The sequence below is a fragment of the Gorilla gorilla genome, chromosome 12 (genome assembly GCF_029281585.2).
Source record: "Gorilla gorilla gorilla isolate KB3781 chromosome 12, NHGRI_mGorGor1-v2.1_pri, whole genome shotgun sequence".
Lineage (NCBI taxonomy): Eukaryota > Metazoa > Chordata > Mammalia > Primates > Hominidae > Gorilla > Gorilla gorilla.
This window is the reverse complement of record NC_073236.2, coordinates 69,996,839-70,022,613: the sequence shown is the minus strand read 5'-3', so window position 1 is coordinate 70,022,613 and position 25,775 is coordinate 69,996,839. Positions and strand designations below refer to the sequence as shown.

The window sequence follows — 25,775 nt, the reverse complement described above, 5'->3', positions numbered from 1 at the left end:
CTACAGTGTGGGTAGGCCTGTTAATGATTTTGTTATTTACCCTGGAAGCACTGCAAAGGCATTGGAAGGTTTCACGTAGAGCAGCAATAACACAAGCAAATCTGATGTTGAAAGATCACTCTGGCTGGCCTTGGTGGCTCATGCCTGAGCCTGGGAGGTAGAGGCTGCAGCAAGCTGTGATCATGCCACTGCATTCCAGCCTGGGCAACAGAGTGAGACCCTGTCTCAAAAAAAAAAAAATTACTCTGGATTGTTTAAACTCCAGGTACAGCAGCTATTTGACTAGACAATAAGGACAAATCAAGACCTCCCCCAGTCTCCTCTGGCTCTTTTATAGAAAAACCTTTATTATATTCCTGTAGTTAATTTTCAGTAAGAATGGATATTTTCACCAATATTTTTTGTCAGAAATAACAGGAGAAACAGCAAGTTAGGATGAAAATGGAATTGAACTAGACGGTGAAAGATTTGGATTTGAATCCTAAGTGACTTTGACACTGATTCTTTTACCTTGGCTATCCTCTTCTATAAAATGGAAATAATAATATCAGACTCTCCTAAGTATCTCACAGGGTCATTGGGAAGATTAAATAAAAAAAATATGACCAGTGTTTTATAACCTTCAAAGTGATTCATGGATGTAAAATATTGTTATCATTATTCATTTATTTACCAAACTCACACCCATTCCTACTGTGTATTTGGCCTGTGCTAAGCCTGGGGATGTAAAAATGAATGAGACCAACCTTAAAGGTCTATGGTCTATTGGAAGTAGCAGTGATGTAAAGACATAATTATATGTATATACTCAAAAGAATTTAAAACAGAGACTCAAACTCATGCTTGCATGCCAGTGTTCATGGCAGCGTTATTCACCATAGCCAAAAAGTGGAAACAGCGCAAGTGTCCATCAACAGATGAATGGATCAGAATATGGTATGTATATTCAATGGAATATTATTCAGCCATATAAAGCAGTGAAGTTCTGACACATGCGGCAACATGGATGAGCCTTAAAAACATTACATGAAGTGAAATAAGGCAGACACAAAAGGACAAATATTATATGATTCTACTTGTATAAAATATCGGGAACAGGCAAATTCATAGAGACAGAAAGGAGATTAGAGGTTACTAGGGTCTCGGGGGAGGTAGGAATGGGGATTTATTGCTTAATGGATACAGACTTTCTGTTGGGGGTGATGAAAAATGTTAGAAATAGTGATGATAGTTGCACAACATCATGAATTTAATTAATGCCACTGAATTTATGCACATCAAAATGTTTAAAATGGCAAATTTTATGTTATATGTATTTAACTACAATAAAAAATAGCAAAAACAAATAAATGGGTCAGAGTTCAACTAAAGACAATAGAAAAAAGCGCAGAGTAAACCTAAAGAAAGAATAATGAAGGAAATAGGCCGGGCATGGTGGCTCATGCCTGTAATCCCAGCACTTTGGGAGGCCGAGGTGGGCGGATCACGAGGTCAGGAGATCAAGACCATTCTGGCTAACATGATGAAACTCCATCTCTACTAAAAATACCAAAAAAAAAAAAAAAAAAAAATTAGCTGGGCATGGGGCACGATCCTGTAGTCCCAACTACTAGAGAGGCTGAGGCAGGAGAATTGCTTGAACCCGGGAGGTGGAGGTTGCAGTGAGCCGAGATCATGCCACTGTACTCCAGCCTTGGCGACAGAGCAAGACTGTCTCAAAAAAAAAAAAAAAAAAAAAGTATAATGAAGGAAATAATAAAGATAAGAGCAAATACCAATGAAATAGAAAACAAAGAAACAATAAGCTGATTCAGGGGGAGGTAAAAGCTACTAAATAAATATGTAGTAATTATAATAAGATGTGCTAAAAGATGCCTCCAAAGTGATATGAAGAAACTCCTGAGCCTTTTTTTGAAGGCTTCAAAAAAAAGACAAGCTTTTTGCAGTGTGGACTAGGAGAGGAGAGCAGGCATTTTCTAGGGCAAGGATGTGGTGACGACCATGGAGTCTGCCAAGCAGAGAGACTCTTGTTCTAGTCACCATTGTTCCCTCTTCCTAGTCCAATGTCTCCAACCAGGGTACTTAGGAAATGTTTGCTAAGTGAATAAACATTTTCCTTTAGTTCTACAATGTGTCTTTTGTCTATCCATAAATTTTATGATATAAAATTTCTTATGCCCTTTATCTATAACTTTGGATGTCCAATCCCACACTACAGTCTTTTATGACATAGCTGTGTGATGCTATTTTATTTTGTTTTCTTTCTTCTAATAGAGACAGGGTCTTGCTATATTCCCCAGGCTGATCTCAAACTCCTGGGCTCAAGTCATCCTCCCACGTTGGTCTCCTAAAGTGCTGGGATTACAGGCATGCACCACCCACTGCACCCAGCCTGTGATGCTATTTTCCTAAAGACATTACATGAGAAGCTCCTACCCTTTCTCCATTTCAGCTGCAAGAGGCTTTCAAAACCTAGGCCCGAAAGCTAAAAACTTCTGAACTGTTGAAATGGGGCCGGGCGCGGTGGCGCACGCCTGTAATCCCAGCTCCTCGGTGGGCTGAGGCTGGAGAATCGCTTGAACCCGGGAGGCGGAGGTTGCGGTAAGCCAAGATCGCGCCATTGCACTACAGCCCGGGCAACAAGAGTGAAACTCCATCTCAAAAAAAGAAAAAAAGAAAAAGAAAAGAAATGGAAATCCACATGCAACAATGGCTATCCAAATACCTTAAGGATACATTTGAGGGTGGGTGTACCCATCTTGTGCCCCATCTCCTAGAAACTGGTGTTTGCTGTGGGCAAATGAGGTGCCAGGAGAAGGTACTATTGCTGCCTAAGGGCTGCAGCACATGGTCGTGCAGGTTGTCTACTGTACAAGAGTTCCTGGCAGAAGCAGGGAGGGCCGCTGAAAAACAGCCAGTATTCCATTTACCAAGTCGTGCACCCTGGGGCTTCATCCACCCATATAAAAGAAGACTTTTTCTAATTAGTACAAATACGTCAGGCAGGTATGGGCTAATTGCAGCCTTGTGTCCCCAGCTGTCACCATTACTGTCCTGGCTAGGGGAGAGTGTCTGACTCTGTCCCTTCAAAAGAGCCCCCTCAATTCTCTTCCGTGTCAAAGCATCTTTTCAGAAGATCCTTTCAAGCCCTTTGGTGAGTGACTAACCCACCACCGGCAGTCCACTAGTGGAGAATTACCTTCTGCCAAGAGACCTTAGTTCTGTAAAAAGGCAAAGAAAGGAAGATAAGCTGTGGCAAGAAAGAAAGATAAGCTGGGGCAAGAAAGATGAGCTCATTCGGCCACGCTGCTCTCGCCCAGTGGTTGCTTCTTCTGCCACTAGATGGCGTCCTCGCCTAAGTACTGGAAACACTTTCCTGAGGATGGAATTTGAGAGAGGAAGCTGGGCTGCAGCGGCTGTCCGTGTGGAACGTTTAGCTGATCCCAGCTTTATTATTATGCGATTTGAAAATACCTGCTCATCCCGTCAAGAAATTTTATTGAGTGGAATAATAGTTTCATGGCACTCGTCAAGTTCATGCACAGCCTGTCTCCTTTTCTTCTCCCTCTGACTCCTGCATCAGCCGATGTTTAAACCCGGGAGACGCAGGTCAAGCCACAGGGAGCTCAGCTTCCTGACATCCACCTGAGAAATGCCAGGAGGTCTTACTGATAACATAATGGATGTCAGTTTAATAAATTCTGACTCAAGGTGACATATAGCTATTTACAGAGATATAACATATTAACATATATATTAACATCTATCATTTTAGCATTAATCATTTCAGCATCTTTTTATTTGAGGCATCATTTATATATTTAAATGTATATAAATGATGCCCCAAATAAATATACCGTATACTTAAATCTATAAATATATAAATTTATTATTTATTTATATATAAATACATGGTATATTTATTATTTATATATTTATTTATTGTATATTTATTTAAATATATGAATGATGCCCCAAATAAATATACCATACACTTCAAATGTGTGCCTTTAAATGTATTTAAAAGTGTGCCTTAAGTGTACGGTTCAGTGAGTTTAATAAATGTATACACCAGTGTAGCCACCGCCCCCATTAGGACACAGAACACTTCCATCACGCTGGTACATGGTCTTGTCCACCTTCAAAGTCAATTCCCATGAGCTGAAGAGGCTCAAGGCTCAGAGAAGAGCAAACAGTGGGTGAAGGGAGTGTGTGGCCTTCAGGCTAATGTGCACTGTAAGAGGCTAAATGAGACTCTTGATCACTCACAGCCTCTGTTTTGTATTTTCCTAGAAAAATCAAGTAATCATTTATTTTTAAGGAAAACAATGGCATTTTAAGAACCACCTCGTTTTACCTGACATTTTATTAATTTTTCTTTCACATATATAAATGCACAAAATTCTGTAAAATATGTTTAGTCGTCACTTCATGATTTGGTTCTTGTGACTTTTTTTTTCGCTATGCAGTTGTCAGGATGCAGCTGAGAAAATTATCAGAGCTATTCAGTGAGATCAATTGTGTATTTTGAAAATAATTTTTCCTGAAGAGCCTGATATGGTTTTGCTCTGGGTGCTCTTGGGTGTCCCCACCCAAATCTCATCTCGAATTGTAATCCCCAGGTGTCAAGGGAGGGACCTCGAGGTAATTGGATTATGGGGGTGGTTTCCCCCGTGATGTTCTCATGATAGTGGGTGAGTTCATGAGATCTGATAGTTTAAAAGTGGCACTTCCCCCCTCACTCTCTCCTGCCAACACGTAAGACGCCTTGCTTCCGTTTTACCTTCTGCCATAATTGTAAGTTTCCTGAGGCCTCCCCAGCCATTCAGAACTGTGAGTCAATTAAACCTCTTTTCTTTATAAATTACCCAGTCTTGGGTGTTCTTTATAGCGTGTGAAAACAGACTAATACAGGGCCAATCCAAGCATTCTTCAGCTCAGGAGTTTAACTCATTTGTCAGCTTACACTAGCTGTGTCTTTATTACTATGCTAGAAAAATGCAATGATTTCTCCTAAAAGATTGACTTCTTTAATATAAACTTTTAATGGAAGCATAACATACATACAGAGAAACACACAGCTCAATGAATTTGCCAAAAGTGAACACAACCATGTAATCAGTGCTTAGATCAAGAAACAGAATATTATCAGAACCCCAGAAACCCTTCTAGTCACCCCAAGCGTAACCATTATCCTGACTTTTAAAATCATAGATGAATTGCACTTGCTTTTGAATTTTCCATCAATAACATAAAATAAGAAGTACTGTTGTATGCCTGGCTTTCATCACATAATATTAACATCCACGTTGTTGTGTGTACTTGTAGTTTGATATTTCTCTTGCTGTATTGTATTCTATCATGTGACTATGCCACAGTCTATTCATTTCACACACACACAAGCAAATATATATATATACAGGCTCTTGTTCTGTCGCCCAGGCTGGAGTGCAGTGGCATGATCCTGGCTCACTGCAGCCTAGAACTTCTGGGCTCAAGTGATCCTCCCACCTCAGCCTCCTGAGTAGCTGGGACTACAGGTGTGCACCACCACACACAGCTAATTTTTTTAGACACTGGCTCTCCCTATGTTGCCCAGGCTGGCCTCGAACTCCTGGGCTCAAGCAATCCTCCCACCTTGGCCTCCAAAAGTTCTGGGATTACAGGCATGAGCCACTGTGCCTAGCCTCGTTTCACTATTGATGGACATGTAAATTATTTCGGTTATTAGTTATTACAAATAATGCTCCTATAAAATTCTTTGAAAATATCTTTTCATGAACACTGTTACACATTGCTGGGTCATAGGATACACATTTGTTCAGCTTAAATTGATGCTGCCAAACTGTTTCTCAGTGTGGTTCTACCAATTTACATCCCCACTAGCAGTGTATAGAGTAGCAGTTGCTCCAATCTGATAACATTTGGTATAACTAGTCTTTTTCATTTTGGACATTCTGGTGTGTGCAGCAGTATCTCACCACGCTTTGATTTGCATTGCCCTGAAGACTAATCAAGTTGAGCATTTTTTTTAATGTGCTATATTGGCTATTTTGATATTCTGTTTTATAAAGTGCTGTTGAAGTCTTTTACCAATTTACTGCAAAATATTTGAATAGGCACTTTACAAAAATTTAATTTTTTCTTTATTTTTAGTTCTTCATTTTGAGATAATTTTAGACCTCAGGAAAAAGCCTACAAAAAATCTTGTGTTTCCTTCATCTGGCTTGATATCTCGATATCTTACATAACTGTAGCTAATCTCAAAATCAAGAAATTAACATTGGTACCCATCTTCAGAGCTTATTACAATTTTAACAATTGTCTCGCTAATGTCTTTTTCTGGACCAGGAATCAAGCCAGGATCACACATTGTATTTACTTGTCGTGTCTTCTTAAGTCTCCATTAACCTAAGGTAGTTCTTCAGTCTGTCTTTCATGACCTTAACGTTTTTGAAGAGAACTGGCCAGTTAGTTTGTAAAATGCCCTCAATTTGTATTTGTCTAAAGGAAACACTCAAGTTAAGTATGGTTATGGATCTTTGCAAGAAATAATGTATCCTTCTCAGTTCATGATATCAGGAAGAACATAATGTCAATATACTTTATCAGTGGTAAAGTTAGCTTGGATCATTTGGTTAAGGTGGTATCTGTCTTGTGTCTCCACTGTACTGTTACTATTTTATTTCTTTTGTAGTTAATAAATATATAATGAGGCAATATGTAAACATCCTGTTCTTCTCATGCTTTTGCTCCATAGTGCTTTTACTTCTTTGCTTCTCTATATGATCTTGCTATGAGCCCTTTTTTGATACATGTATTGTAAATATCTTATCCTACTCTAAGTCTTGCTTACTCACTGTCTTAATGTCTTGATGAGCAGAAATTCTTAAGTTTAATATAATTAAATTTATTTATTTTTCTTTATGGTTAGTCTTTTTTATGTCCAGTTTAAGAAATCACCTTCACCTACCACAAGGTCATGAAGATATTAACCTATGTGTTCTTCTAAAAATTTGTTTTCCTTTTCATGTTCGAATGGCCAATCTATCTGTGATTCATTCTTATTTAAATAGGTATCAAAATTCATTATTTTTTCACATGATATCCAACTGATCTAGCATCATTTATAGAAAAGTCTGTCTTTTCCTCACTACACTGCCAACTTTGTCATAAATCAGGTGACCAAAAAGGTGAGGGCCTGTTTCTGCCCTCTGTCTTCCATTCCGTTTGTCTGTTTCTCTCTCTGTATATGAATACCACACTGACTTTAAGTGTCATATTGTTGAGTCTTGATAGTTTTATATCTCTGGCATTGATCTTTTTCTTCAAGATAGACTTTGCTCTTTTTGGTCGTTTGCATTTTGGTCTAAACTTTAGGATAGGTTTGTCAGTTTCTATATAAATACCTCAAACTCTTGATGAGATTTTTTGGCTCATTTGAATTTATAGATCAATTTGGGAGCATTACATATTTACCATATTAAATCATAAGTACCTTCCTCCATTATATCTTCTTTATTTTTCTCAATAATATTTTTCTTTTTTAAGATGGAGTCTGCTCTGTCGCCCAGGCTGGAGTGCAGTGGCACGATCTCGGCTCACGGCAACCTCCACCACCCAGGTTCAAGCAATTCTCGTGCCTCAGCTTCCCAAGTAACTGGGACTACAGGTGCAAGCTACCATGCACAGCTAATTTTCACATTTTTAGTAGAGACAGAATTTCACCATGTTGGCCAGTCTGGTCTCTATCTTCTCACCTCAAGTGATCCACCTGCCTCAGCCTCCCAAAGTGCTGGGATTACAGGTGTGAGCCACCATGCACGGCCCTCAATAACGTCTTATAATTTTCGTGTAGTGGTCTTATACAACTTCCATTGATTTATTCCTAGGCATTTGATGTTTGACAATTTATTTTTAAAACATGACTACACGAGAAGAGAGTAGCATAGAGCAGTGGTTCTTAATGGGAAGTTATTTTTGTCACCCACCCAGGACATGTATGGCAATGTCTGGAGACATTTTTGGCACAACTTAGGGGTGGTGCTACAGGTGTCTAGTGGATAAGCAGAAATGCTGCCTAACATCCTCCAATGCCAGGACAGCCGCCCCACAACAAAGAAGCATCCAGCCCAAAATGTCCACAATGCTATTCTCGGGAAATCCCAGGATAAAGTTAAGAACTTCCAGAAAGATATCACTTCATAGTCATTATTTTTATACACTGTTCATGGATTTTTATATTTCACATGAAGTGATTTACAGTGACATTTTCATCATATTAAAGTTAGTTTTTATTACTGGGGTGTGAATAAAATGTACTGTGTTCAGTTTATAAAAAGATGTTATAATTGTTGGGAGATAATTCTCCATGGCTTCTGTGTTTCTGGAAACCTTCTGAGCAAAAGGCATTGACAGTTTGGTTCACAGATATTTGCATAACAGACAGTCTTGGAAAGATAAAGATAGTGACTCCCTGCAAAGAGATTTGGAGCTGCCTCTTCCTGAGATATTCCAGGGTAACAGAGCTAGAGACCGTGCCCTTTATTCCCTGAAGATTTGCTTACATGCTCCAGGGAGGGGCCAGGCACGATGGCTCACACCTGTAATCTCAGCACTTTGGGAGGCCAAGGCGGGAGGATCGCTTGAGGCCAGGAGTTTGAGACCACCCTGGGCAACATAGTGAGACGGCACCTCTACTTTTATTTAAAAAAAAAAAAAAAAATTCTGTTTTTTAAACCCAGGAGGGCTGGGCATGGTGGCTCACACCTGTAATACCAGCATTTTGGGAGGCCAAGGTGGGTGGATCACCTGAGGTCAGGAGTTCGAGACCAGCCTGGCCAACATGAGGAAACCCCATCTCTACTAAAAATACAAAAATTAGCCAGGCATGGTGGTGCATGCCTATAATCCCAGCTATTTGGGAGGTTGAGGCAGGAGAATTGCTTGAACCTGGGAGGCAGAGGTTACAGTGAGCCGAGATTGTACCATTGTACTCCAGCCTGAGCGACAAGAATGAAATTCAGTCTTAACAACAACAACATCCAGGAGGATAAGCAAATTTGTGAGCAGTCTCCTTCTAAGATGGGGGTTTCTGAGGTTCAATGTTCTTCAGCTGTGACATAGACCCACTGTCTGCTCAGTATCCACCTGGGCCTGCCTCCACATGGCCCCTATGCGACTTGGAGGTAAAAGAGAACCTACGTAAACATGCTGCTCATGCTGCCAGCTGCACTGTAAGAAACTGTCTAAATCTGTTTGGGTGTGTTTTCTCCTTACTGGTTGAATCTATGGAAGATTGGTAAATTGATCTAACAACTGCAGTAATCTCTGCTGCTTAGGGATTGCTTGATAATGACCCGTTAGCAAGGCCTACTGCCAACGTAGGAACGGGAGGAGGCACTACTAATGTCATATATTCGCTTTCTCTATCCAGTAGTGATGATAGGGAAGTGCTGCTGGATAAGGCAAAATTATGTCTCCACCAACAGTTTCCCAAACCTGCCTTTCAAGTCAATGGGTTTGAAGTGCTGGCCCTGAGGAGTGCTGGCCCCAAGAAGCCAAAAACCACGATGTCACTATTTATATTAAAATTCATGAGTTTGTTGTAGTCACCAGTAGGCCTCCCTGTGTCTACCAGGATGCAGAAGGTAACAACATAGGGCCTGGTTCCATCCCACTCAATGTTTGAGACTTATTTCCTGGAGGCTGGGTCCTAGTTTTATTCTTGGGGTCTGGAGTCTCCTGCAATGACTGGGTCTTTGTTAATTAACTTCAGCACAACTGGCTCCCTTCCCTTCTTGCATGAGGCTTCTCAGACCTCTGGTGGACTTTTCCATCCATCTGCCAGACCTACCCAGACTTGCTCGAACTTAGCAGTGGCCACAAACTTAGCTCAAGCTGAAAGCTGTACTACAAAAACCTGTATGAAAGAGCTGAGTGATGATGCTGACTCTCGCCCTGGACTATTTGCAGCTGCTTTGTTTTTGAAAATAGCCAACTTAACTGCAGTCACTTCAGCGCAATCCACATCCACCTAGAGTATTTGTGAAAACAAATGAGACCATGTTGACCCCTATGATCAGAGCTTATTTTCATAATGATGGCTTGGTTTGATGATGCTTGAATATGAGCTGCAGCTCAGCAGCAGAAGGGCACAACCTCAAAAAGCAGATGTTTTTTAAAAAGCCAATAATTGAATTTAAAAAGACTTCCTTGTCAGCTGTCATGCATCTGAGTAAAGGGTGGGGTAGGACACTTCCTTGGAAGCAATGATCTGCAAATGCATTATTTGACTGTCAAACTATGCTGAACTTTATATTGATATGATGCAAATGATTAACCTCCCTGTGGTCAAATAAGGTTTCTCTTTTTGTTGAGCTGCAGCAGTTCATGGCAAGCAAAACAGGTTTTGGGGAAGGAAAGAAAAGGTGTCGCTCTTTTGGGGCAGGAAAAAACAGAAATACCAAATGCTGATGCTATTTCTTAGTTACATTTTCTTTTCTTTTCTTTTTTTTTTTTTTTTTGAGATGGAGTCTGGCTCTGTCGCCCAGGCTGGAGTGCAGTGGCACGATCTCGGCTCACTGCAAACTCCACCTCCTGGGTTCATGCCATTCTCCTGCCTCGGCCTCCTGAGTAGCTGGGACTACAGGCGCCCGCCACCACGCCCGGCTAATTTTTTGTGTTTTTAGTAAAGAGGGGGTTTCACCGTGTTAGCCAGGATGGTCTCAATCTCCTGACCTCGTGATCCGGCCGCCTCAGCCTCCCAAAGTGCTGGGATTACAGGCGTGAGCCATCGCGCCCAGCCCTTAGTTATGTGTTCTGTAGAATATTAGATTTTACCCTTGATGGGAGTGGGGTTGGGGGTGTCGCTCGCTGTGTCTGTAGATCAGGTAAACGAGAAGTTCTGAGAATATCTAATATCTGATATCTAGAAGTGATATAAACTGGGCAATACCTCTTCCCAAACAGCAGCAGAGTTCATCGAGTAAAGAGTATTACAGTGCTGGCTGGGTGCGGTGGCTCACGCCTGTAATCCCAGCACTTTGGGAGGCCAAGGCAGGCGGATCACCTGAGGTCGGGAGTTCAAGGCCAGCCTGACCAACATGGAGAAGCCCCATCTCTACTAAAAATAAAAAATTAGTTGGGTGTGGTGGTGCATGCCTGTAATCCCAGCTACTCCGGAGGCTGAGGTAGGAGAATCACATGAACCCAGGAGGCGGAGGTTGCAGTGAGCTGAGATCGCACCATTGCACTCCAGCCTGGGCAATAAGAGCAAAACTCTGTCTCAAAAAAAGAAAAAAAAAAAGATTACTACAGTGCCAAAAGCGGACCTTAGTCAAGAAGCTGTGCTGATCGAAGGCATGTTGCTTATCAGTTACCTTGCTATGCCATACATTATTTAGAGGCCCGGGTTGGATGTGGAGCAAGCTGTGGGTGCCACCTTTTCCTTGGAGCCCATGATCTGTGACTTTCTTAAGGTCACCAGTTAGGAAATGGTAAAGTTGAGATTCAAACTCCTATTTTTATTTTGGAATTTAGTGAGGTTTTCTTTGCAAATAAATATGTTGTCAGTTTTTGTAAATGTTTAGTAGACAACTGAAAAAAATAGCCTTTAATAGTGAAATGAAGCATTATTAAAAACGCTTGTTCTTGTAGATAGAGTAAATTTTCATCTTTAGGGATATTGAGGCAAAATATTTATTTACTTAATGAAAATTAACATCTGAATTAGTCTTAAGATTTACTGGAAAATAAAACATGAAGAATTATTGGTGTTAAGCTATTAATCTGCTATGACAGCTGTCATCATAGATCTAACACCAGAAAACTGTTGGTAAAAATCTGCAATTTGGCTGGGCCTGGTGGCTCACATCTGTAATCCCAACACTTTGGGAGACTGAGGCTGGAGGATCACTCGAGCCCAGGAGTTTGAGACCAACCTGGGCAATATAGTGAGACCCCATCTACAAAAAATAGAAAAAATTAGGTGGGCATGGTGGGCATGCCTGTGGTCCCAGCTGAGGAGTCCAGCTCAGGAGGCTGAGCCAGGAGGATCACTTAAACACAGGAAGTTGAGACTTCAGTGAGCGGTGATTGCACCACTGCACTCCAGCCTGGGTGACAGAGTGAAACCCTGTCTTAGAAAAAAAAAAAAAAGAAAAGACAGGAAAAGAAAATAAGGTGTTTTCTGTGAACTCTAGTCCAGTTCATAAATATTAATTCTTCCTTATGAATAATAATATTCAGATTTGTCCATTTTTGGCCTGTTTTAATCTACGAAAGACAAAGCAGAAGCAGTTTAAAATTTACTTTTGCTTCATACTGTAAAACTTAAAAAATACTTTCTTCTTTGACCTCTTAGCTGTTATGTTTTTTATGTTCCCGAATTTTTTTTTACAGTTCTATATAATTTTTTATGCTTACTCATCCTTGAAGGTTGAAAACTCTATCCATGCTTTGCATTTGTTCCAATATGGGATGAGCTATTTTTTTTTTTTTTAATCTGGCCTTACTGAATCAATGAGCTAATTCTTTTTGGCTCCCTGCCTGTCTATTTTGATGCTCTTAGAATCTTCCTCTCATTATCCTAGGCTGCAGGGTTGGGTACCTTCCAGCAGCTTGAAGGGATGGTGGAGGAAGCCATCTGGCAAGGAAAGTCACCCTGGCAAAGTTTCTTCTCAAGGCTTTGCTAACCCACTGTCCCAAGGAGCCAAAGGTTATCTGGCCTCTAGTCTTTCCTCCTCACTGGCCAGCAGCCAGACTGGACGTGGCCTGGCCATCCTCCTGAGACTACCATTGCCAATATTGTAACAGTGAGAGAAATCGAACATAGCTGACTCCATCTTGCTTCTGACCTCACAAGCTAACTGCCTTCGTGCATTCCTGCATGTAGACTAAGCTAATCATGGAAAGAATTTAGATTATAGTTTAACTGTAGAACTAATGATTACCTCTGTTTTGAAATAGACCCCTAAGGAGATAAGGAAGTATGCACACAACATTTAAACAATGCTGTCTTGACGATTTATAGCAATAAGGTGGACCTGACAAGCATTTGACCATGAACAAAGAAGTTTTGCAACCTCCTTGGAGCCCTGCTGATGCCCAGATGTCTGTGGTCACCAATCACCTCTAGACCTTAACCCCTCTCTGTTCTCCCTTCCCCTAACATAAAAGGAGCCAAAAAAATCCATGAACTTAAGATGATTCTTTAAGACACTAGGCCACCATCTTCTCAGTTTGCTCGCTCCCCCAAAAAAAGTCATCTTCCAGCCAGGTGCAGTGGCTCATGCCTGTAATCCCAGCACTTTGTTTGTCCGGTTTTTGAGATAGGAGGGGCCCTCTAGTAGTGTCAACGTGAGTATAGTGTACCCACAGTTTTATTCCAGCAAACTTCACTGATGAGTGGGTATTCAGCAACATCTCAAACAATCCCATTCACTTGTTCCTTCTAGGTTTCATTCCACAGTCACCCCTTGTCAACCCTGCCCAGTTCCACTGAAAGTAGCCAAATGAGAGACAACATCCTGTTGTCCCCAACTCCACAAGATTATGGAATGAACCTTTGATACTGGGGAATTGTAACAGTGAAAGAAATCTAACATAGCTGACTCCATCTTGCTTCTAACCTCACAAGCTAACTGCTTTTGCTCATTCCTGCCTGTAGGCCAAGCTAATCATGGAAAGAATTTATTTTATATTTTAACTGTAGAACTAATGACTATCTGTCTTTTGAAACAGACCTCTGAGGAGGTAAGGAAGTATATACACAAGTAACAACGCTATCTTAAAGATTTATAGGAAAAGGGTGGATCTGACAAGCAGTTAACTATGAACAAAGAAGATGTGCAACCTCCTTGGACCCCTGCTGATGCCCAGATGTCTGTGGTCACCAGTCACCTCTGGACTTTAACTCCTTCCCTGTTCCCCTTTCCCCCAACATAAAAGGAGCCTAAAAATCTATCGACTTAGGGTGCTTTAGAACACTAGTCCACCATCGTCTTGGTTTACTGGCTCCCTGAAACAAAGTCATCTTCCTTGCCCCAACACCTTGTCTCTCAACTTGTTGGCTGCTGTGCAGTAAGCAGCATGAGCTTTGGACTCAACTGCAGTATCAGAGGGGAGACTTGCCACTCTGGGAAAAAAAAATCCCCTATTTGCATGTCTTGGGCCATTTCAGTGAGTATTTAGAGAGGAGATTCAGAAGTCTAGGCTAAAACCCAATTTTACCTGGCAGTGTTCTGCTTGTCTATCGCTCCAAAAAATAACACTCAAAATTCAGGGGTGTGAAACAACCACAATCATTTATTATTATCTCTCATGATTCTGGTGATTGACTGGGCTCAGCTAGTTAGTTCCCACTCAGAATGTGTCAACTGGCTACCATGAGACAGCGATCATACTGGAGTGGCCTTGAAGGCTTCCCAGTCACATGTCTGGCACTGGGACGGGGAAAACTCAAACTGCTGGGGCATGAAACAGCCAAAGCTCCTTGATTCTTTATTTTCATGGGTTCTATTTACATGATCTCTGCAACATGGTGGTTTCAGGGCTGCTGTACTTATATACTCCAAAGGCACATGTTCTGAGCAAGAGAGCTAACCGATGCCTAGAGCTAGATGACCAGGTCTCCTTTTAAGACCCAGTTTTGAAAGTCACATAGCATTACTTTGGTTGTGCAGTCACAGAAACCCATCTAAGAAGCCTACCTGGGTTCAAGGGGAAAGGACTTAGATGCTACCTCTTGATTGAGGTTGGGGGCAGGGTTTTTGGAAGAGCACATGGGACTGAACATATTGTTGCCGCAATTCTGAAAAATACAGTCTGCAGCAGGAAGTTTAATGCAACTTGTTGAATTAATAAATGATTGTATACCATTAATAGTAACACTTCTTGACACCTACTCTATGAGAGTATCTAACTCATAGAGCCGTGTGAGGATTAAATCATTAATATCATATATTTAAAGCACCTAGAATACTGACTGGCACATAGTAAGTGCACACAGTAAGTAAATGTTAGCTGTACTCTATAGTTAAGAAAAATTAGAAGTCCGTAACTATAGTATTAACTAATTACCCTTCCCCATCATTCAATTCTCAGTTGTTCATTCTGCTATTCCCTTTTTTAAGAAAAAAGTTTCTTTGTTTATGTCCTTGTTTAGGTGGAAAAGCTTTCGCCATCTGAAAACTTCTTAAGAAAAGGTACATGGGAGATAAACATTTTGAAATTGTATGTGTCTGGAATATATTTACCCCCACATTTGACTGCTAATTTGTATGTGTATGAGAATCTATGTTAGAAATAATTTTCTCTCAGCATTTTATTTACTTATTTATTTAATTTATTTAGATACAGAGTCCCGCTCTATCACTCAGGTTGGAGTGCAGTGGTGCCATCTTGGCTCACTGAAACCTCCAGTTCCCAGGTTCAAGTGATTCTCATGCTTCAGCCTCCTGAGTATCTGGGATTACAGGTGACCACCGCCACGCTTGGCTAATTTTTCTATTTTTTAGTAGAGATGGGATTTCACCATGTTGGCCAGGCTGGTCTTGAACTCTTGTCCTCAAATGATCAACTCACCTTGGCCTCTCAGAGTGCTGGGATTACAGGTGTGAGCCACTGCACCCAGCCTGCTCTCAGCATTTTAAAGACATTATTCCATTGTCTTTCAGTTTCATGTGTTGCTACTGAGAAATCAGATGCCATTCTCATTCTGGATCCTTTATGTGAAACCTTATTTCCTCCTGGGTACTTGTAAGATCTTCTCTATGTCCTCAGTCTTCTAAAGTTTTATCACAATGTGCCTTGGTGTGGTTCTGGTTTTGTCCATTGCAGTGTGCTCAGTGAGCACTTTCAATGTGGAAATTCATGCTCTTTAGTTCTCAAAATATATAATTGAATTATTTAATTCATTTCTTCCCCTGTTTCCCAGATGTCCAGGGCTGGCTTTCTAATCTTCTTATCCTTTCTTATTTCTTTCCCTTCTCTTTGCCTTCTGTCTATGCATTCTAGGATATTTTCTAACTTTATCTTCTTAATATTCTACTCAGTTTTTTATTTTTGCTATCAGATTTTTAATTTAAAAGAGCTGTGTTTGGTTCTATGAGTGTTCGTTTTTTAGGGTATTTATTTATTTACTTATTGAGATAGTGTCTCGCTATGTCACCCAGGCTAGAGTGCAGTGGCTGTTCACAGGTGTGGTCATAGCCTCAAACTCATGGGCTCAAGTGGTCCTCCTGCCTCAGCCTACCAAGTAGCAGGGACTACAGGCTCATGCCATCGCGCCCAGCTTTTCTGTTTTATTTGATCTTTCTCAGAGAAGATCAATAATAGATTTCTCAGTTTTCTTCTCCCCCTGTACTCTTTTTCTTCCTTGTCTCTTTTTTCCTGTTAGCATGTTTTGGGTTCTGTTTTTAATGTCAGATCCCTCCCCTACATTGTGATGACCTTCAGCTGCCTGCTCTTACTTAAGTGTGCCAGATTTAGCAACAAAAAGAAAGAAAAAAAAGACAGGACATCTGGTTAAATTTGAATTTTAGATAAACAATGAATAATTTTTAGTATAAGTATGTCTCATGCAATATTTGGACATACTTATAGTACATAAGTATTTTATATTTTAGTAAAACATTACTTGGTGTTTAACTGAAAATCAAATCTAACTAAGTGTCCTGTATTTTATCTCGCAGCCCTAAGGGTGAGGTCTACAAAGCTGCCTGGAAGCCCTGAGTGCGTGTGTAAGTGGGTGGGGCTTGACAAGGGTGAGTTTACCAACAGGTTGCTCCAGTTTCATTGCATAAATGATTACATCTCTTCAGGTCTTTCCTCTTAGATTCCCCAAAGAAAAGTATTCCAAACTCTCCATCCCGGTGAGTTTGAACCTGGCTGCCAGAGTTCTAGGAGCCAAGCGGGAAGAATACCAATCAGCTCAGTAGACATCATCTTAAGTTTCATATGGCTCTTCAATTTCAGTACAGTAGCCCTAGTCTTGTGTTAATCTCATGGCCTTGGTGAAAAAGGGCTGCAAATTCTTTGCACCCTCCCACCCCTCCCCATTCAGGGATGGAGCCTAATACCCTTCTCTTGAATCTAGGCTGGCTTTGTGACTGGCATGACCTACAGAATGCAACAGAAATAACGTTCAACAGCTTCCAAGCTTGCATAATAAGAAGGCTTGTAACTTCTGCCTGGATGTCTTGGAGTAAACTTTCTGGAAACCCTGAGCCTCCATGAAGGAAATCCGACCCTGAGCCTGCCATGTGAAGGGGCATGTGTAGATGCTCTAGTTGACAGTGCCAGTTGAGACCAACCTTCCAGCTCTTCTTATCATGGTACCCAATATGTGAGTTCTCCAGACTGGCCCATCTGCCAGCTGGATAACACCAAGTGACCTTTCTTGATACCAGGTGGAACAGAAGAATTGCTCAGTTCAAATTCAGACACACAAAATCATGAGATATAATGGTCATTATTTTATGTCACCTTCAAGTGTTGGGGTGGTTTTTTAGGCAGCCTTAGATAACCAGAACACCTCGACTACATCTGGTGTCCCCATTCCAGAGAGCCACTGCATGATTCTTCAGAGAACACGCTTCCAATCATCCACCCTTGTGGAAGAGGGACAGTGGCCACTGTGCAGTGTTGGGAATGCTGACTGCTTCTTGTACAGACTTACAAGAAATCGTCCTGGGTTTAGTCTCACCTACACACCCACTTTCAGACGCATCCGGTGCAGCAAACTCTCCTATCCCGAGAAATCCTACTGTCATGTTGCTTCTCGGTTTTCCCTACTCCTGGTTTGGAAGTCGGCTTTCTGAGGTCTGTTAAGTCAGTTATCACCTGTCCACGTGCTTTCCAGGTTCCAAACTCTTATTATTTTTCCTCTCTTGTTCCCTTGTCCTTGTGAGATTTTTAAATTTTTTTTATTTAAAAAAGTGTTTTTTTTAGGGGGGTGGGGTGGGGACAGAGTCTCACTCTGTCACCCAGGCTGGAGTGTAGAGGCATAGCTCACTGCAGCTTCAAACCCCTGGGCTCAAGTGATTTTCCTGCCTCAGCCTCCCCAGTAGCTGGGACTAGAGGCGTGCGTCACTAGGCTTGGCTAATTTTTTTTTTTTTTTTTAAAGAGACATGATGGGTGGGGGAGAGAGTCTCATTATGTTGCCCAGGCTGATCTCGAACTCCTGACCTCAAGCCATCCTCCCACCGCGGCCTTCCAACGTGCTGGTGTTACAGGCGTGAGCCACAGCACCCAGCCCTATCTTTAATTTAAAGGCTCCTTGGAGTGGAATTTCAACAATTAATTTTTTAAATACTCTTAGATCAGGTTTCCTGGAAACAGAGCCTGACCCTAGGATTCTTGTGCAAGTGCTGTAGTGAGGGTATTCTCGAGGGAAGCCTCCGAGTAAGTGAGGGAAATAGGATAGGCCAGAGGGAAAAACTGAGCAAAGATATGGTTTCTGATGAAGTTTATCCTCAGTCTGATCCCATGGGAACTCTGGCATATGAAGGGTACCACAGATTTATTCCTGGCCTTTTATAAGCTAAAAAAGTTAGCCTCTGGCCATGGCTTCCTCAGTCTGGTCTGAGCGCAGATGTCAGCAGATGGGGGCAATGAAGGGGCAGTGACCTGGGGCTGGATGCACCCACCTAGTAAAGGTTATTTACGTGGGGTGCCAACAGCATCTACTTCATTCCTAACCTTTATTTTTTTCATGTAGCTTAATTTTTTCTTTCTTTTTCTTTTTCTTTTTTAGGGACAGGTTTTCGCCATGTAGCCCAGGATAATCTCCCAAACTCCTAGCCTCAAGCAACCACCTGGGCCTCCCAAAGTTTTGGGATTACAGTCTGAGCCACCTCACCTGGCCTAATTGTTGCTTGTAAGGGATAAAGTGTCTCTCTAATCTTGCTTAAGAAATGAATTATCTGTGTTTCATTTTTTTTCCTACTGTTTGCCCTTTAATTTTTTGTTTTGTTTTGTTTTTGTTTTTGTTTTGAGACAAGGTCTCACCCTGTCACCCAGGCTGGAGTGCAGTGGTGCAGTCATAGCTCACAGCAACATTGAACTCCTGGGTTTAGAGTGATCCTCCTGCTTCAGCCTGGCTAGTAGCTGGGACTACAGGCGTGGCTATGCGCCCGGCTAATTATTTATTTATTTTTTGTTTTCTTGTCTTTTTTTCTTTCTTTTTCTTTTCTTTCTTCCTCTTTTTTTTTTTTGTTTTTGTTTTTTTTTCGACAATGTCTCACTCTGTCGCCCAGGCTGGCGTGCAGTGGCGCAATCTCAGCTTACTGAGCCTCTGCCTCCCGGGCTTGGGTGTTTATCCCACCTCATCCGACTGAATAGCTGGGACTACAGGCGCATGCCACCACACCCGGCTACATATATATATATATATATTTTTTTTTTGAGATGGGATTTCACCACATTGGCCAGGCTTGTCTCGAACTCCTGGGCTAAAGTGATCCACTTGCCCTGGCCTCTCAAAGTGCTGAGATTACAGGCATGAGCCACTGTGCCCAGCCTTAATTTTTTAAGTTATCATATGCAGATAAAAGAGGCAGAACCAGTTTTAGTATCCAAATCAGTCTGATCCTAAAACCGTGCTCTAAACCATATTAAACCACCTTTTAAAATTACATCTTAGTGAAATAATTTAATGTTACCTCTCCAGCTTTAAGGGTGCCATTAACCACTTAGATTTTGATGTGTCGGATGGCAAACACTCCCCAAACGGGCCATTCTTTGTTTTTTAAAAAAACTGAATTTGCCTATAGACTCAACGGATTCATTCTGCAAGCATTCACTACGTGGCGAAATCGGTGCTGGGCATGGGTGCAAAGACGACCTAGCCCTAGCTGGTGTCTTCAAGAGGCTGCGTCCAGCAGGGGAAGCAGATACGAAAACACAAAACTATTACAAGGGATGAGCGCGGCGCCAAGCCGAACCTGGGAGCTACGGACAGTGTCTAAACTTTAGTCACTCACAGGAGTACAAAGATCCGGGGCTGCTCCTAACTCCTACTCCAAAGCTTTCCCGGCCAGCTGGGCGCACAGGAAAGAGGGAAGTGCTGGAAACTTTTGGGAATGTGTGTTTTCATGTGAAAGAGGGGAATGAAATGTACCCTTCAGATTTCACTTTCTACTTTTCCGGCCACGGGCTCGGCACGACCTGCCGTTGGGAGACAAACGGTTTCCCGAGGTGGGGGGAAGCGCGGATTTGCCGCGGGACTCCGGCTTGGCGCGGAGCTGGGCGCGGCAGGCGCAGGGAGGAACTGGCGAGGTGGCCCGGGCTCGGCCCTCCGAGGGTGTGGAGCGCCCGGGAAACGGGACCCCAAGAATCCAACTGCTCCCACCCTGCGCGGCCAGGAGCGGGGCTGGTGATACTGGGGACACTGCCCAATCCGGGCAGGGGGCGAGGCCGGGGGACCTGGCGGGCCTGGGGAGCGGGCACGTGTGGAGGGCGGACCCGCCGGGGGTCGAGGCCTGCCCCTCCGAGAGCTCCTGGCGCGGCCGTCCCGGCCCGGGGCCCCAGGTGCGCTTCGCCTAGAGAGGGATTTTCCGGTCTCGTGGGCAGAGGAACAACCAGGAACTCGGGCTCAGTCTCCACCCCACAGTGGGGCGGATCCGTCCCGGATAAGACCGGCTGTCTGGCCCTGAGTAGGGTGTGACCTCCGCAGCCGCAGAGGAGGAGCGCAGCCCGGCCTCGGTACGAGGGGTAAAGGGGCTCCGGGCCGGGGGTCCTGGGCTCAGGGAACGGGGAGCGTGGCCCAGGAGCGTCTCGCGGGGATGCCCGGCTCCGCGCTGCACCCCAGAGTGGGTGCTCGCCGCCGGCTTGCGGGCAAGCCCGGGCGGCCACAGGGTGGAGGGGGCCAGCGGGCCCTGGACTCGCTCCGGGTGGGCGAGAGGGAGGCGAGCGCGGCGCTTAACCACTGGCACCATCCAGGACATCCAGGGCCGCTTACACAGCTCAGGACGCGGGTCAGAGACCACGGCAGTTATTTATTCAGTCCATGTGCTGGGCTTTGCATCAAAAAGAAAGGACCGAGATAATCTTGCCTGTAGCTAACTCCGCCTAACACCTCTTACAGTTTACTTTTTAATTCTTTACTCCATTTAAGAAACTTACTCCTTTCTCCCAGATCCTTACCACTTTCTTACCTTCTCGTGTGTCTAATGCCCTCAGCACAGTGCCCGGCACATCGGAGTCTGATTATTATAGGGTCCGTGACTTGAGTTGGCTGGTGGCGCAGTGTCACCATTTTGTCATGACTTTGACCAGCTGGAGACTTTGGTGCCAAGGAGGAAGGCTTCTCAACAATTTACCAGCAGAAGTGCCCCCCGGGGCAATGCAAGTCTTCTGAGCTGACAGAGCAGAGTGGGTCCTGCATAACTCGTGCTTTACATGGAACGGGGCATCTGCTCTCTCCTGCTGACAGTGGGAAGGATAGATAAGGTGTCCCTCTCCAAGTTATCCATTCTCCTGCCCACCAGTCCATGACACCCCACCACCCCCTTCCATTCCCTACTGTTTGCCCTTTAATTTTTTGTTTTGTTTTGTTTTGAGACGAGGTCTCACTCCTGTAGCCCAGGCTGGAGTGCAGTGGCTGGATACAGTTCACTCTGCCTCCCAGGCTCAGGTGTTTCACCCACCTCAACCTCCTGAGTAGCTGAGACTACAGGCGCATGCCACCACGTGCCTATAGTCCCAGCTATTCAGGAGGTAACTGGTAACTCTATTGATAACCAAACCCTAGATTTTTTTTTTGAGATGGAGTCTTGCTCTGTTGCCCAGGCTGGAGTGCAGTGATATGATCTCTGCTTACTGCAACCTCTGCCTTCTGGGTTCAAGAGATTCTCCTGCCTCAGCCTCCCGAGTAGCTGGGACTACAAGTGTGTGCCAACACGCCTGGCTAATTTTTGTATTTTTAGTAGAGATGGGGTTTTAACATGTTGGTCAGGCTGGTCTTGAACTCCTGACCTCAGGTGATCCAGCTGCCTTAGCCTCCCAAAGTGCTGGGATTACAGGCATGAGCCACCGTGCCCAGCGGCCAAACCCTAGGTTTTTAGTTGCCAGGGAATTCTCAGACACAGGTGGAAGAGCAAGTAGGAGAGGAAGTGGACAGGGATAAGAAAACGGATAACCCCATGACCCAAGAGCTGCTGACTCTCCAGAGCCCTATCAGGCCAAGGCCATCCTCATTCAGCTCATGTCAGATTTCTGTTGATTGAGGATATAGACACAAGTACACCCCTGCCCCCACCCACACATAGACAGGCACAGACACACAACTACTGGATCAAGGGCTTCTGTGAATTTCCCTCCTAGATGTTCTTGCATTTGGTTAGGGATAATGTTTTTCTGCAAGCAATTTAGAGAGTAACCCTCACAGTCAAGCCATGTACCTACCACTCCAGGCCTTGGTGTTTAAAGGGTGAGCCTCCTGGTCATCCCCAGGCTCATGTCCAGTGGCATGTTTCTTTGTTTATGTCCAGCCACTCATTTGTTTTCCTGAGCTCATTTATTATCTGCTTGTAGACTAAGCCTGCTTTTCTCCAAGAGAGATAAAGATGAGTGGCAGGCACTGGGGATTGTGGACAGTGTGCCAGGGAGTACCTGAATTTCCAGAATAAACAAGGGGTGGGGAAGCCTGGGCAACATAGCAAGACCCCATCTCTACAAAAATTTTAAAAATTAGTTGGGCATGGTGACGCCCACCTGTAGTCCCAGCTACTTGGGAGGCTGGGAGGGAGTTTCGCTTAAGCCCAGGAGTTCAAGGCTGCAGTGAGTTATGATCACACCACTGCACTCTAGCCTGGGTAATAGAGTGAGACCCTGTCTGAAAAACAAACAAACAAACAAACAAAAATAAGGGAGGAGATTTTCTTTGAGTGTCATTTTTACACAAATATTTGAAATTAAAAAACACTTTTTATACTAAAACAATCACAGATATATTTTGAAGTAGAATCCAAAAATTGTATACCTTTTAAATCTAAAACAAGAAACCTCGAAAACATTTTGCTTGGGATTTGGGCTGCAATTTGGTCCAAACCTAGCCCTTGAGGGTTTGCTTTCACTGCAATTAGGGCTACTTATGGAGGCAGTTTGATAGATACTGCAGTGTCCTCCCTGGAGCAACTTTGAGCAACTCATCCTAGGCTGTCTTATCTAATCTTCACTTCAACCTGCAATGGGGTTATTAACATTGGTTTACAGCTGAGGACCCCAAGGTTCCATATCATCATCCTTGGTCAAGTTCAGACCATTTGTGAACTAAAGCTTAAATCCAGCTGCCAGGATACAAAAGCCTGTTCTCTTATCCTCTCCGCCCTACCATGACTCCATCAGTGCTTGGTTCATAGTAATTTGGATTTGTGGCTTTGTAGATTGTTAACTAAATCTTGAACAAGTGTTTTTCTTTTTCTTATTTTCTTCTTGTCAAGCGGATGTGAAATGGGGTTGAATGAACAAGAACTGTTTCAACTGGAAAGGGAGCGCACCGCTGTTCTCCCAGCTACTTGGGAGGCTGAGGCATGAGTATCCCTTGAGCCCAGGAGTTTGAGACTGCAGTGAGCTATGATTGTGCTACTGCACTCCAGCCTAGGTGACAGAGTGAGATCCTCTCTCTAAATAAAAAGAAAAAAAAAAGTTTGCAGTGAGTGTGAGGGGTGCATGCTAGCCAGCAGCCCTAAATGCCAGAGGGGTTTGACATGTGGGTAAGGGAATAAACTCGCTCTTTGAGGTGTTTGGCAGAGCTGGGTGGTGGGCTCTGGTTGAATTTGAGGAAGTAGCTTTTAAAACCCATAGGCTGGGTGGCCTTGATGTTGGCGAGAGCTCTGTCACTACAAGTTTAGGCAGAGGTTCACAGCCCTTTTCTGATGGAGCTGGGAAGGGTTAGCAGATTAAGCTCAGTTAACTTCTAAATCTATAGTTCCCAAACTTCAGGGTGCATCAGAATCACCCAGGAAGTTTGTACAATATGCAGATTCTGCTTATTTAAGCAGCTCCTTGGATGATTGTGATTCGGGCCTCACTTTGAGAAACTATGCTTTTTTTTTTTTTGAGACAGAGTCTTTCTCTGTCACCCAGGCTGGAGTGCAATGGTGCCATCTCAGCTCACTGCAACCTTTGCCTCCCAGGTTCAAGCAATTCTCCTGCCTCAGCCTCCTGAGTAGCTGGGTCTACAGGCGCATACCACCACACCCAGCTAATTTTTGTATTTTTAGTAGAGGTGGGGTTTCACCATGTTGGCCAGGCTGGTCTCGAACTCCTGACCTCAGATGATCCGCTTGCATCAGCCTCCCAAAGTTCTGGGATTACAGGTGTGAGCCACCACGCCCAGCTGAGAAAGTATGCTTTAGAAACACTTATATGAATATGTGCATACTTCATAAATTGAATAAAGCATTAATAAAAACATATCACCTTCCCAAGGAAACTTAGGTTTTGGTCATTATGTATAAACTCTAGGTAATGTGGTAAATGCTAAAACCTTCCTTCTCAAGGATAGTTCTTTTGTTTGTTTGTTTGTTTGTTTTTGAGGCAGAATCTTGCTCTGTCACCCAGGCTGGAGTGCAGTCGTGCGATCTTGGCTCACTGCAACCTCTGCCTCCCAGGTTCAAGTGATTCTCCTGCCTCAGCCTCCCAAGTAGCTGGGATTACAGGCACACGCCACCATGCCAGGCTAATTTTTGTATTTTTAGTGGAGACGGGGTTTCACCATGTTTGCCAGGGTGGTCTCAAACCCCTGACCTCATGATCTGCCCGCCTCGGCCTCCGAAAGTGCTGGGATTACAGATGTGAGCCACTGCACCCGGCCAAGGATAGTTCTTTATTATACCAATCACATCTCCCTTGTGATTTGATTAACAGGTTTGTTTTTTCCCCTTGCAAACTCACCACATAGTCTTACAGTGCTAACACCTCTAGAACAATGTAGAGCTCCAACTAAAGGTTTTTTTGTTTGTTTGTTGTTTAACTTAATTGAAACGGAATGGATTACTACATTAATTCCCTGAGGAATTTAGGATTTCTATCTAAGGCTTGTTGTTGGTTTTATTGGGAGTAATTTATTAGTGTTTGGTTTTGTTTGAACTGGACTGAGAGCTTTTGCTATGGGAACCTGAACCACCACCTTTGAAGAATTCTTTTTAAAGATTCAAGTTGTTTGATGTCAGTAAATTGCCATAATGCTTCTTGGTCCACACTGCTTGACGTGAAAAAACAGAGTGAATATTATATTGCAGCTAAGTGTCAGACTGTAAATTACTATAGAAAAGACCTTCTACAGCCTGGTCAACATGGTGAATTCTGTCTCTACCAAAAACAAACAAACAAATGAAAAAAAAACTATAAAAATTAGCCAGGTGTGGTGGTGCACTCCTGTAGTCCCAGCTATATGGGAGGCTGAAGTGGGAGGATCACTGGAGCCCAGGAGGCAAAGGTTGCAGTGAGCCAAAATTGCACTACTACACTCCAGCCTGAGTGACAGCAAGACTCTGTCTCAAAAAACAAAAACGAAAAATCGTTCCATTTTCCTCCTCCTCCCCACGAAATAACTAACCCTTGAGGCCTAGAAGAAACACACAGAACAAGCAGCCTGACATGTAACAGAGCAGAAAGCCCCCCCATGTCCACCTCTACCTCATTTTGTCAAGTCATCAAGAGACCTCCAGGCCCAGTCACTGTGAATTCATTCCTCTGGGTTTAGGCACTCACCTCCCCGCCACCCCAGAGAGGTAGCATATTAAATCATTAACAGAATCTAATATAA

The 25,775-nt window shown here is 43.3% G+C and overlaps 1 protein-coding gene across 3 annotated transcripts in view; it reads left to right on the top strand.

Moving 5' to 3' along the window:
- ANXA4 (annexin A4) overlaps nt 1-25,775 on the top strand; it is a 187,879-nt gene that overhangs the window by 83,744 nt on the left and 78,360 nt on the right. Inside the window, exon 1 of one of the 3 annotated variants that reach the window (XM_004029358.5) lies at nt 20,447-20,707. The exons of 1 other annotated variant lie outside the window; for it this stretch is intronic. The gene's annotated coding sequence lies outside the window, so the exon portion shown is untranslated. Of the gene's footprint in view, nt 1-20,446; nt 20,708-25,775 lie in introns of those variants that run through there. One more of the 3 variants, XM_055378042.2, reaches the window with a different exon arrangement.